The sequence below is a fragment of the Tupaia chinensis genome, unplaced genomic scaffold (assembly GCF_000334495.1).
Source record: "Tupaia chinensis unplaced genomic scaffold, TupChi_1.0 Scaffold139004_1, whole genome shotgun sequence".
NCBI classification, from domain to species: Eukaryota; Metazoa; Chordata; class Mammalia; order Scandentia; family Tupaiidae; genus Tupaia; species Tupaia belangeri.
In genome coordinates, this window is record NW_006198894.1 from 18,810 (window position 1) to 30,608 (window position 11,799).

Genomic DNA, 11,799 nt, shown 5'->3' on the forward strand with positions numbered 1-11,799 from the left:
CCGGTGGCTTAAACTCATGCCGGGTGCGTGTGCGTGTGTGCCCAAGGTCCCGAGAGGAGAATGGAGGAGAAGGGATTGTGGCGTGGCCATCCCCCCTGGGGGGTGATTTCTCACTTTCTGTCTCTCTGTCTCTCTCTGTCTGTCTGGTGAGCGCACACGCCCTATAGCAAAAACCTCTAAAAAAAATCAAATACATGGAAACTAAATAACCTACTCATGAATGACTCCACCACTACTGATGAAATAAACACTGAAATTAAAAGATTCATAGAAGCCTATGACGAGGACATGAGTTCCCATAATCTTTGGGACACTGCAAAAGCAGTCATAAGAGGGAAGTTCATAGCAATTAGTGCATATAAGAGGAACATAGAAAGAAGGCAAATGGATCACCTAACATCATGTCTTAGAGAATTGGAAAAGCAACAGCAAAAAAATCCAAAAAAACTCCAGCAGAAAGGAAATAATAAAGATACGCGCAGAAATAAATGAAATAGAAAATAAGCAATCTATACATAAAATAAATGAAAGTAAAAGCTGGTTCTTTGAAAAGATAAACAAAATCGATACACCACTAGTGAGACTTATTAAGAGGAAGAGAGAAAGGAACCAGGTGAATCAAATCTGCAATGAATCAGGCAATATAACAATAGACAAAGTAGAAATACAAAACATCATTAGAGGATACTATGAACAACTATATGTCAAGAAGTACTAAAGGGAATATTAAATCAGGAAAACTAAAGAGAGAAAAATAAAAATAAGACAACAAAAAACAGCCAAAAAAATAGCTAGCAAAATGGTAGGGACCAGTTCTCAGATACTGATAATTAAGTTAAAATTTAATGAATTAAAATCTCCAATTAAAAGACAGACTGGTTGAATGGATTAAAAAGCAAGAACCCTGTATGTGCTGCCTACAAGAAATTCATCTCACAGATAAAGAAAAATGTAGACTGAAAGGGAAGGATATGGAAAAAAAAATATTCCATGCTAATGGAAACAAAAAGGCCAGAGTTGTAATAATATCAGATGAAGTAGACGTCAAGATAAAAGCTGAAGGAAGAAACAAAAAAGGACACTGTGTAGTACTAATACTACTAACTGATCAAAAAGATATTACATTTATATGGAACCAGCAGTTAGCATAATGGCTGTGTCACTGGACTCCCACGTAGTCGACCGCGGTTCGTGTCCCAGACCCAGTGGCTTAAAACTCACACCGGGCATGTGTGCGTGCGTGCCCAAGATCCCGAGAGGAGAATGGAGGAGAAGGGATTGCAGCGTGACCATCCCACCTGGGGGGTGATTTCTCGCTTTCTGTCTCTATGTCTCTCTCTGTTTGTCTGGTTAGCGCATGCGCCCTATAGCGAAAAAACCTCTTCAAAAAAATTTTAAAAAAAGATATTACATTTATAATTATCTATGCATCCAATACTCTAGAACCAAAATACATGAACAAGAAGCTGTTAGATATTAAGGAAGAGATACTACAGCACAAAAATCATTGGTGTTCTCAACACCTCACTGTCTCCTCTGGACAGATCATCTACGCACATACACACACACACACACAAATAAACAAATTATACAGGATCTTAATGATACCATGAATCAAATAGACTTGAAGACATCTAAAGAACATTTTACTGAACAACAAAATACATGTTTGCCATGCCCACATGGATTATTTTCAAATATTGACCACGTGACATGTCCCATAAAATAAGCCTTTAAAGATTCAGAGAAGTAGAAAATATATCCACATACTTTCTGACCATGACAGAATCTAACTTAGAATCAACTGCAGAAACAACCCTGAAAAATACACAAATACAAAGAAACAAAACAATCTATTTTGGAATGACTTCATAATCATGGAAGAAATTAAGAATGAATTAAAAGATTAATTGAAATCAATAACAATGAACACAACAGTTTTCATAACCTATGGGACACAGCAAAAGCTGTCATAAGTGAGAAATTCATAGCAATTAGTGCTAACAAGAAAAAAAAATAGAAAGGTGACAAATGAACAAACTAAGAACACATCACAAGAAACTGGAAAAACAACAACAAAATATCAGAAAGATCACCAAAAAAAAAAGTAAAGATTTGAGCAGAAATAAAAGAAATAGAGATAGAAGTACTACACAGAAAATAAACAAAACCAAAAGCTGGCTTTTTGAGAACATAAAAAAATTTGACATACCATTAGCTAGACTAATTAAGAAGAGAGAAAAGGACCAGATAAATCCAATCAGCAATAAGGTAGGCAATATTATAACAGACCTAACACAGATACAAAAGATCATTAGAGAATACTATACGTGAATATATGTAAACAAACAAGAAAACCTCAATAAGATGGACAAACTGGAAACATATAATCTAACAAGATTAAATCAGGAATACATAGCTGACTAGTCCCACAACAAGCAATAAGATCGAATCAGTAATAAGTAACCTCCCAACCAAGAGAATCTTGGGTCCCAATGGTGTCGCTTATGAATTCTACAAAACTTACAAAGAACAGCTCACCTCCATTCTACTCAAACTGTTTCTAAAGGTCCAAATGGAAAAAACCCTCTCAAATTCATTTAATAAATCCTCCTTCAGCTTCATCCCCAGCACAGACATCATTAATAAATAAATAAATAAATAAATAAACAAACAAACAAACTACAGACCAATATCTCTGATTCATAGAGATGCAGAAGTTCTAGACAAAATACAAGCAGGTCAAATTAAATGTCACATTATAAGGATGATACACCACGATGAGGTAGATTATATTCCAGGGATGCAAGGGTAATTCAACATATGCAAAAACAGAAAGGTATAATAACATTGTATTAATAGAAAACAAAATAAAAACTATATGATTATATCTATGGATGCAGAAAGCATTCAATAAAATACATCACTTCATGATTAAGATTCTCAGCAAAATCGACATAGAAGGGACATTTCTCAACAAAACAAAAGCCATATATAAAAAATCATAGGTAGCATCATACTGAATGGGGAAGAGCTGAAAGCTTTTCCACTAATAGCTGGAACAAGACAAGGCTGCCCCCTTTCTCAAATCCTTTATTAAATATTTATTTATTATTATGATTATTTATACTTTCAATCAAAATACATCATTTATCTGGTAAAAAGAATTTACCCAACATGAAATGTACCTCAGACCAGTACAGAATAATATTATAGTTGAGAATACTATACATGTTATCATCAACAGGTAATAAACACTTTCTGAGTCCTACAAATGTCTTACCTCTTCATTTTCCTCCTAATTTACTTCCCTACATTATTCCCCTCTCCCACCCTCCTTCCACATTGTCTCCAGTGTTAATAACTATTTTCAGTACTTTTGGGTCCTCCAATCATTCAGCCTCTACTATAGATTAGATATAGTATATGTTAGGTGGAGATATACAATGTCTCTCTTTCATAGCCTGACTTGCTTCACTCAAAAATGAATCTTCCATATTTGTCCACTTTCTATCAAATGCCAGAATCTTGTGTTTGTTTGTTTGTTTGTTTGTTTGTTTATTTATTTTTATGATTGGACAGTATTCCATGAAGTATATGTGCCACACTTTTTCAATCCATTCATCTGTTTGTGGACATTTGGGTTGGTTCCATGTCTTAGCAATCATGAATAATGTCACAGTAAACAAAAATATGCAAGCACTTTTCCAACTGAGCATTCTCCCGTCCTTTGGATAGATACCCAGGAGTAGAATTGCTGGATCACATGCTAGTTCTATTTGTAGGTCTTTGCGGAACCTCCATATTGTTCTCTATAGTGACTGTACTAATTTGTATTCCCACCAACAGTGTAGGAGAGTTGCCTTTTCTCCAAGAGAGTTCTCCTTTCACCACATCCCCACAAACTTTTATCATTAAAAAAATCTTCTCCATTCTGACTGGGATTAGGTATCTTATTGTGGTTTTGATGTACATCTCCCTATGATGAGGGATGTTGAGTATTTTTCCATATGCTTTTTGAGTGTTCATATATCTTCCTTAGAGAGTTGTTTGTTCAGGTCATTTTCCCATCTTTTAATTGGTTAATCATTTTTGTTTCCTGGTAAACTGATTGAGTTCCCTGTGTATGTTGGCTAACAATTCCTAATCTGGGGCATAGTCTACAAAAATGTTCTCCCATTCTGAAGGTTGTTTTGGCTTTGCAGAAACTTCTTAATCTGATGTAATCCCACTTGTTTATTTTTGGTATTATTGCCTGTGCTTTGGGAGTCTTATTTAAGAATTCTTTGCCTACCCTAATTCTTCCATAGTTTCCCCAGTGTTTTCCACCAGTACTTTTATAGTTTGAGGTTTTAGGATTAAATCTTTGATCCACTTTGAGTTGATTTACATTAATGGTGAGAGATAGGGGTTCAGGTTAATCTTTCTGCAGGTGAATATCCAGTTTTTCCATCAGAAATTGCTAAAGATATTTTCCTTTTCCCACTAAATTGTCTGTATCCTTTGTCAAAGATCAGTTGGCTGTATGTCTTGGGGTTTATTTCCAGGGTCTCTATTCTGTTCCATTGGTCTTCATGTCTGTTTTAGTGCCAATACCATGCTGTTTTTATTATCACAGCTTTGTAATAAATTTTGGGATCAGGGAGTGAGATGCTGCCCAATCCACTCTTCTTGTGTATAACTGCTTTGTGAATACAGGATCTTTTATAATTCCAGACAAATTATATGACTCTCTTGTCTAAAACTGTAAAGAATATATGTAGTCATTTGACTGGTATTGTGTTAAATATGAAGATTAATTAGGTTAGAATTGCCATTTTGGTTATATTTATTCTCGTCCAGAAACATGGGATGTCCTTCCACAATTTTAATGCTTCCAATAGGAATTGGAAATGCCTTTTATTTCATTCTCTAATCTGGATGCATTGGATAGGACTTCTAGCACTATATTGAAAAGGGTGTGGGGATGGCTTATTTTGTACCAGTTTAATGTTGCCTATAGGTTTTTTAGTACAATGTTACTTATAGGTTTTTCATAGTTGTCATTTATTATGCTGAGAGTCTTAATCATGAAAGAATGTTGTATTTTGTCTAATGATTTTCTGGATCTTTCAAAATGATCCTATGGTTTTTATCATTCTTTCTATTAATATTCTGTATTATATTTATGGTTTTACATATGTTCAACCACCCTTGCATCCCTGGAATAAGCCATACCTGGGCATGATAGAAATAATTTTTATATGTTTTTGGGTACAATTTGATAGCCTCTTGTTGACAATTTTTGCATCTATATTCATCAGAGAAATTGGTCTGTAGTTTTACTTTTTTGTCATATTTTTGTCACTTTTGGGAATGAGGGTGATATAGGCTTCATAAAATGAACTTAACAGGGTTCCTTCCTTTTGGATCTTTAGAAATAATTTGAGTAAAGGTAGATTAAATCTTCTTTAAAAGTTTCATAGAATTCAGAACTGAAACCATCAGGATGTAGGCTTTTCTTTGTTGGGAGGTTATTTGTTTTTTTTTGTTGTTGTTGTTGTTTTTTTTTTTTTTGAGAGATTTTCACTGTAGGGCGTGTGCGCTCGCCAGACAGACAGAGAGAGACATAGAGACAGAAAGCGAGAAATCACCCCCCAGGGGGGATGGTCACGCCGCAATCCCTTCTCCTCCATTCTCCTCTCGGGATCCTGGGCACGCACGCACACGCGCCCGGCGTGAGTTTTAAGCCACCGGGTCTGGGACATGAACCGCGGTCGACTACGTGGGAGTCCAGCGACATAGCCATTACGCTAACTGCTGGTTCCCAAGGGAGGTTATTTGTTATTAATTCAATCTCATTGCTTGTTATGGGTCTATTCAGGCTTTCTATGTCCTCCTGATTCAATCTTGGTAGATTATATGTGTCCAGGAATTTGTTCATCTCATACAGGTTTTCTTGTTTGTTGGTGTTACTCACTCAAAATATGCTCTATTGATGTTTTGTATTTCTATTATGTCTGTTGCACTATAGCCTGTTTCATTACAAATTTGATTTATCTAGTTCCTTTCTTCTTAATTAGTCTAGCTAATGGTGTGTCAATTTTGTTTATCTTTTCAAAGAACCACGTTTGGGTTTCATTTATTTTTTGTATAGTTCTTTGATTTTATATTTCATTTATTTCTGCTTGAATGGATTATTTCTTTTCTATGGGAATTTTTATTTTTATTGCTATTATTCCAATTCCCTGAGGCATGATGTTCTATTGTCCATTTGCTCCCTTTCCATCTTTTTCTTATGCACACTAATTGCAATGAAGTTCCCTCTTATGCTTTTTCAGTGTCTTATAGATTATGGAAACTCATGCAATCATTTTTGTTTGTTTTAATGAATCTTTTTATTTCAGTCTTAATCTGTTTGGGAGTAATGAAGACATTCAGGAGTAAGTTATTTAGTTTCCATGTATTTTTGCATTTTTGAGGGGTTTTCCTGAAACTGATATCAAGTTTAATTCTATCATGGTTGGAGTAGATGCTGGATATAGTTTCTATGACTTTGAATCTGTGAAGAGGGTTTTGTGCCCTGTCATGTGATCAATCATCAAGAAGATACCATGCAGCAGTGAGAAAAATGTACATTTTGTGGTTTGGGGTGTAAAGTTCTATGGATGTTTGTCAAGTTCATCTGATTTATTTTATCATTTAGGACTTGAATCTCTTTGCTTATTTTTTGTCTTGTCTATCTGTCTAAAGGAGATAATGGGGTGCTGAGATCCCCAACAATTAGTATGATGCAGTCTATCTCTCCTTTTAGTTGCAGTAGTCTTTCCTTCTGGGTGCTCCTGAATTGAGTGCATAGACATTTATAAGTGTTACATTTTCTGGAGGAATTAGCCCTTTTACTATTATATAATGCCCTTCTTTGTCTCTCTTTCTTTAAATTTATTTTCATTTTATTGCATTCCGTACTGACAAAAGTGTTTTTAGATAAAAGAGGACTGGGCTGCCTATATTTTTGATCTTCAATTGCCAGAAAAGAGGTATTGCAAAGAAAATATCTTGTCATTGATATTCATTCAATGGTGGGCATCTGGACTTTCACATTTTGACTTTCAAATGATTTCTGTACCTTCCAAAATACTTCCTCTTAGTGACAGCACCAAGAATACTTTGGAAACATGTGATGAGTTTTGTGATGCAGAGAAAGCCACTTGTGACATTTCTCCAGGATACATTATGTGGGGTTTAAGAGTAGAAAGCAATCAAGTCCTCCACGTGGGTCTTGCAAATAGCATCTTCCTCTAAGTCCTCAGATAACTATGCAGAGCTATCTGCCATGGCTGCTGGAGTGTCTCTGACCCACAGTTCCTCATGATTTTCATCTCTACAAGCCTGGACAATGACGACTTTGTGTTTTTCCTTCAGGCTGTGGCAATTGTGGTTATTTAATATCCGTTAAATGTTACAAGGTAGCACATATGGTGTTTCTTTACTATGGATAGTTCACAGATTCCTTCTAGAATTCCATATTACATGAATACCAAGAATGTGTTATTTGAAGACTCATGCTCTGATTGGGCAGCACAATCCTACCACTCTGATTCCACGTCCATGGTCAAAAGTTTCTTTTTCACATCTACACCATAGTCTAGGCCCTCAAGTAGACCCTTCATTTCTGTGATGTCATGGTCAGCCCCATTGCTCAAAGGAAGATGGTCAAATTGTTGTATATGATGAGAACAAAACAAGTGTGCTCCTCCTGCTCCTTTATGGGATAGATCTCTTCAGTCCTTTCTTCATGAAGTTTCAAAGTTTCAAAGATTCCTCTTAAGGACAAAGCTTCAGGATATCTATAGGTTGTGCTGACTCAGCACCCTCTCTGGAAAAGCTCTCCTGGTGGACACCTTAAAGAATATTTAGATAAATTTTGACTTGCTTCATGGTGTTTGTCTCACACAGTATCCACCACAACCCTGAGCTTGTCTTCAGCTTTTGCATCATAATTTTTTTCTTTTCTTCTTCCTTCTACTTCAGCACATTGTTTTCCAATAATTCGCTCAAAATATCAGTGGCAATTTCTTTGCCTAATAATTCCAAAAACTTAAGTGGTTATTCTCTGGTTGTTTTCAGCCCACAGGTAACATTGTAGTGAAGAGAACCTCTGATTATCTTTGTCTCTTCTTACAGTTTTTGTCTGAAATCACTATCACGACTCATTATTTTTTGGTTTCTGTTTCCATGGAATATCTTTTTCCGGACCTTTGCTTTTAGTCTATGTATGTCTTTATCCATTAGATGGGTTTCTTGTAGGAAGTAGATGGAGGGTTACTGATTTTTTTTATCCATTCAACCAGTCTTTGTATCTTAACTGGAAAATTTAAATCATTAACATTCAACATAATTATTGATATTTACGGACTTGTACGTACCATTAAGTTTGTCATATTCTTGATTGTTTTTTGTTCTCTTATTTCTGTCTGTCTTTCATTTTTTTAGGTATATTACACCCTTCAGAACTTCTTGAAGAGCTGGCCTGGAGTTGGTAAATGCATTCAGGTTTTGTTTATTTGAGAATGTTTTTATCTTTCTTTCTCATATGAAGGATAATCTTGTCAGGTAGAGTAATCTTGGTTGAAATTGTCTTTCATTAACACTTTGAATATATATCCCCATTCTTTCCTTGCTTGCTTTGTTTCCAATGAAAGGTCCAATGTTAACCTTATGGGGTATCCTTTGAAAGTAACTTGACATTTTTCTCTTGCCAGTCTTAGTATCTTGTCTTTGTCTGTGGTTTTGGTCAATCCTACTATGACGTGTCATGGAGAGGATCTTCTTGGGTTGATTCTATTTGGAGTTTTTTGTATTTCTTGGATCTAAATGTTTGATTGTTTTTCTAGACATGGAAAGTTTTCTTCCAGGATTTTGTGGAATAGATCAATTCCCTTATTAGTTTCTTTGGCTTCTAGGATACCAATTATTCAGATGTATAGACATTTAATGGAATCTAGTATATGGACATCATTTTATTTTTGCTAATTTTTAAGTCTTTTACAGACTTTTTGTTAATTTTGGTGGTTAGAGGTTATGTTTTTACGTCCGAGATTTGATCTTCTGCATGATCTAATCTGCCTTTACTACCTTCAAGGGAAGTTTTGATTTCCTGTATTACAGTCTTCATCTCTAATAGTTCTGTCTGATTCTTTTTATGGTGTCTAATTATTCTTTCACATCATGGTAGGACTTTCTCATATCTTGGAGTTCAATGTCTCTTGTCTCTTGCATCTCACAATGTTTTGTCACCATAAATATTCTGAATCCTTTTTCTGACATTTTGGTAATGTCCTCTAAATTTTCTATACTTGGAGACAAGGTACTGTGTTCCCCAGTCAGAGATATATTAGTAGGTTCTCTTATCCTTGAGACTCTTCTCTGATTTTCAGTCATTTGGTAATGTATTAACTTTTGGCTGATTTGTTGGAAAAGTTTTATGTAACTGTGAGCTCTTATGTTTCCCTTTACTGTGAAATAATTCTGTGCGCTAAATTCTCCCTTCTATGGTGTTTTGCAACATGGTGACCACAAGTAGAAATTTCAGATCAGATTTATGAAGAGGAGCTTCCCTATTTTTTCGTAAGATTCAATGAAGAGTGAAGATTTCTTTCTTTCTTTCTTTCTTTCTTCTTTCTTTCTTCTTTCTTTCTTCTTTCTTTCTTCTTTCTTTCTTCTTTCTTTCTTCTTTCTTTCTTCTTTCTTTCTTCTTTCTTTCTTCTTTCTTTCTTCCTTTTTTTTGTAGAGGTTTTTGCTATATGGCACATGCGCTCACTGGAGAAATAGACATAAAATGAGAAATCACCCCCCGGGGGTGGATGGCAACACTGCAATCCCTTCTCCTTTACTCTCCTCTTGGGATTTTGGGCATGCACACATATGCACCCCATGTGAGTTTTAAGTTGCTGAGTCCAGGTGTTGAACCATGGTCAACTATATTGGAGTCCAGTTATGTAACCATTATGCCATCTGCTGGTCCCAAAGGGTGAAGATTTCTCTGAGCCTCACAATAGTCAGTTGTTTGGCTACTATGCACCTAGACCTGTCTAGGCAGTGGATGAAGGCTGAGAAGCAAAATGAGAAAGTAGAATAAAAGAAGAAGAGAATAAAAAACAGAAATAGGAAGATAAAAAAAAAAAACAGAGAAAAGAGAAAACCAAAACATAATTAATTAAATAAAATTTTAAAATGGAAACTGTGTGGCACACTTACATGCTGTACAAAAATGCCAGCACATGCCTGAAATGGAGATGCCTGTGATTACACTGTCCTAAGAGCATGGAAGAGAAGAGAAAAATTAGCAAGAGAAAGGCACGGGGGAAAAAGTGGTTGTTTTCTTTTTTAATATGGTAGAGACTGAAAGACTGGAGAACATAAAAATATTAAAAATTGTAATGGACACTAGAGACAAAGTGGAAAGAGAGTGTGGGAAGGGAAGAGCATAGGAAATTTGGGGGAGAAATGGAGAGGTAAGACACTTGTGGAATGTAGATAAGATTTATTATCTGTTGAGGAGGATGTGTATGGTGGTCTCAAGTGGGCTGGACTGAGATATGTATCATGCTCGATAAAGTCTCTTCACAATGTAAATGATGTATAGCAATTTAATGTATGAATAATAAATAAATAAAGAAGAAGATAAAAAAGAGAGAAAATAAGAGGAAAAAGAGATTTTCCCTACCTTTTCTAGATTCTTGGTCCTGGAAGGAACAGGGGCACTGACTGGTGATTCTCAGCATTGATGTTGGGCCTAGAAAAGGGCAGCACACATCTAAGATGGAGATGTCTATAATTACCCTGTCCTTTTCTGGGGTCTTGAAGGAGAGAGTCATTGGCTGGGTGCTTCCCCGTAGTGATGCTGGGCCCAGAAAAGGGAAGTAAAGGTCTAAAAAGGAGATGCATTCTACTACCCTGTTCTATGTGTGGGGAGAAGAAGAAAATTAGCAAGATAAAGGCACGGGGAAAAATTGTTGTTTTCTTCTTTAAAAGTTGTAAAAAAGAGAAAAGAGAGAGATTTTACCTACTTTTTCTAGCTTTTGGAGTCTGGAAGGAGAGGGGCACTGGCTGGGAGTCTCTCAGCAGTGATGCAGGGGCCAGAAAAGAGCAGCACGCACCTGAGATCAAGATACCTACAATTACTGTGTCTTATGTGGAATGATGAGAGGAAAATTAGCAAGAGAAAGGTAGAAGGGAACAAAATTGTTCTTTTCTTTTTTAACAAGTTAGAAAGAGAAAATAAGAGGAAAGTTAGAGTAGTTTTTCTGCCTTTTGTAGCTTCTGGTATCTGGAAGTAGAGGTGAATTTCCCTGGGCACTTCAAGGCAGTGTTGCTGGAACCAGAAAAGGGCAGACACACCTGAAAAGAAGATGACTATAATTATCCTGTCCTTTTCAGTCTTCTGGAGTCTGGAAGGAGAAGGGCACTGTCGGGATACTTCTCAGCAGAAATACTGGGCACAGAAAAAGACAGCACATACCTGAGCTAAGGATACTTATAATTACCCTGTACTTTTTTAGGTTCTGTGGTCTGGAAGGAGAGGGGCACTGACTGGGCAATTCTCAGCAGTAAAATTTGGCCCCAGAAAGGGCAGCACACACCTGAGATTGGGAAACTTGTGATTATCCTCTGCTATGTGGGGGAAGAAGAGAAAAATTAGCAAGAGAAAAGCATAGGAGAAAGGCAATTATTGTTTTGAAAAAAGTTATAAAAGAGAGAAAGTGAGAGGAAAGAGAGAGACTTTCTTACCTTTTCTAGATTCTGGAGCCAGTAGGG

General features: G+C 36.1%; 1 pseudogene; it reads right to left on the reverse strand.

The window, feature by feature from the left end:
- Window positions 1–7,051: 7,051 nt before the first annotated feature.
- The window catches only part of LOC102492373 (caspase-13-like), a 19,018-nt pseudogene continuing 14,270 nt past the window's right edge, over window positions 7,052–11,799 (reverse strand).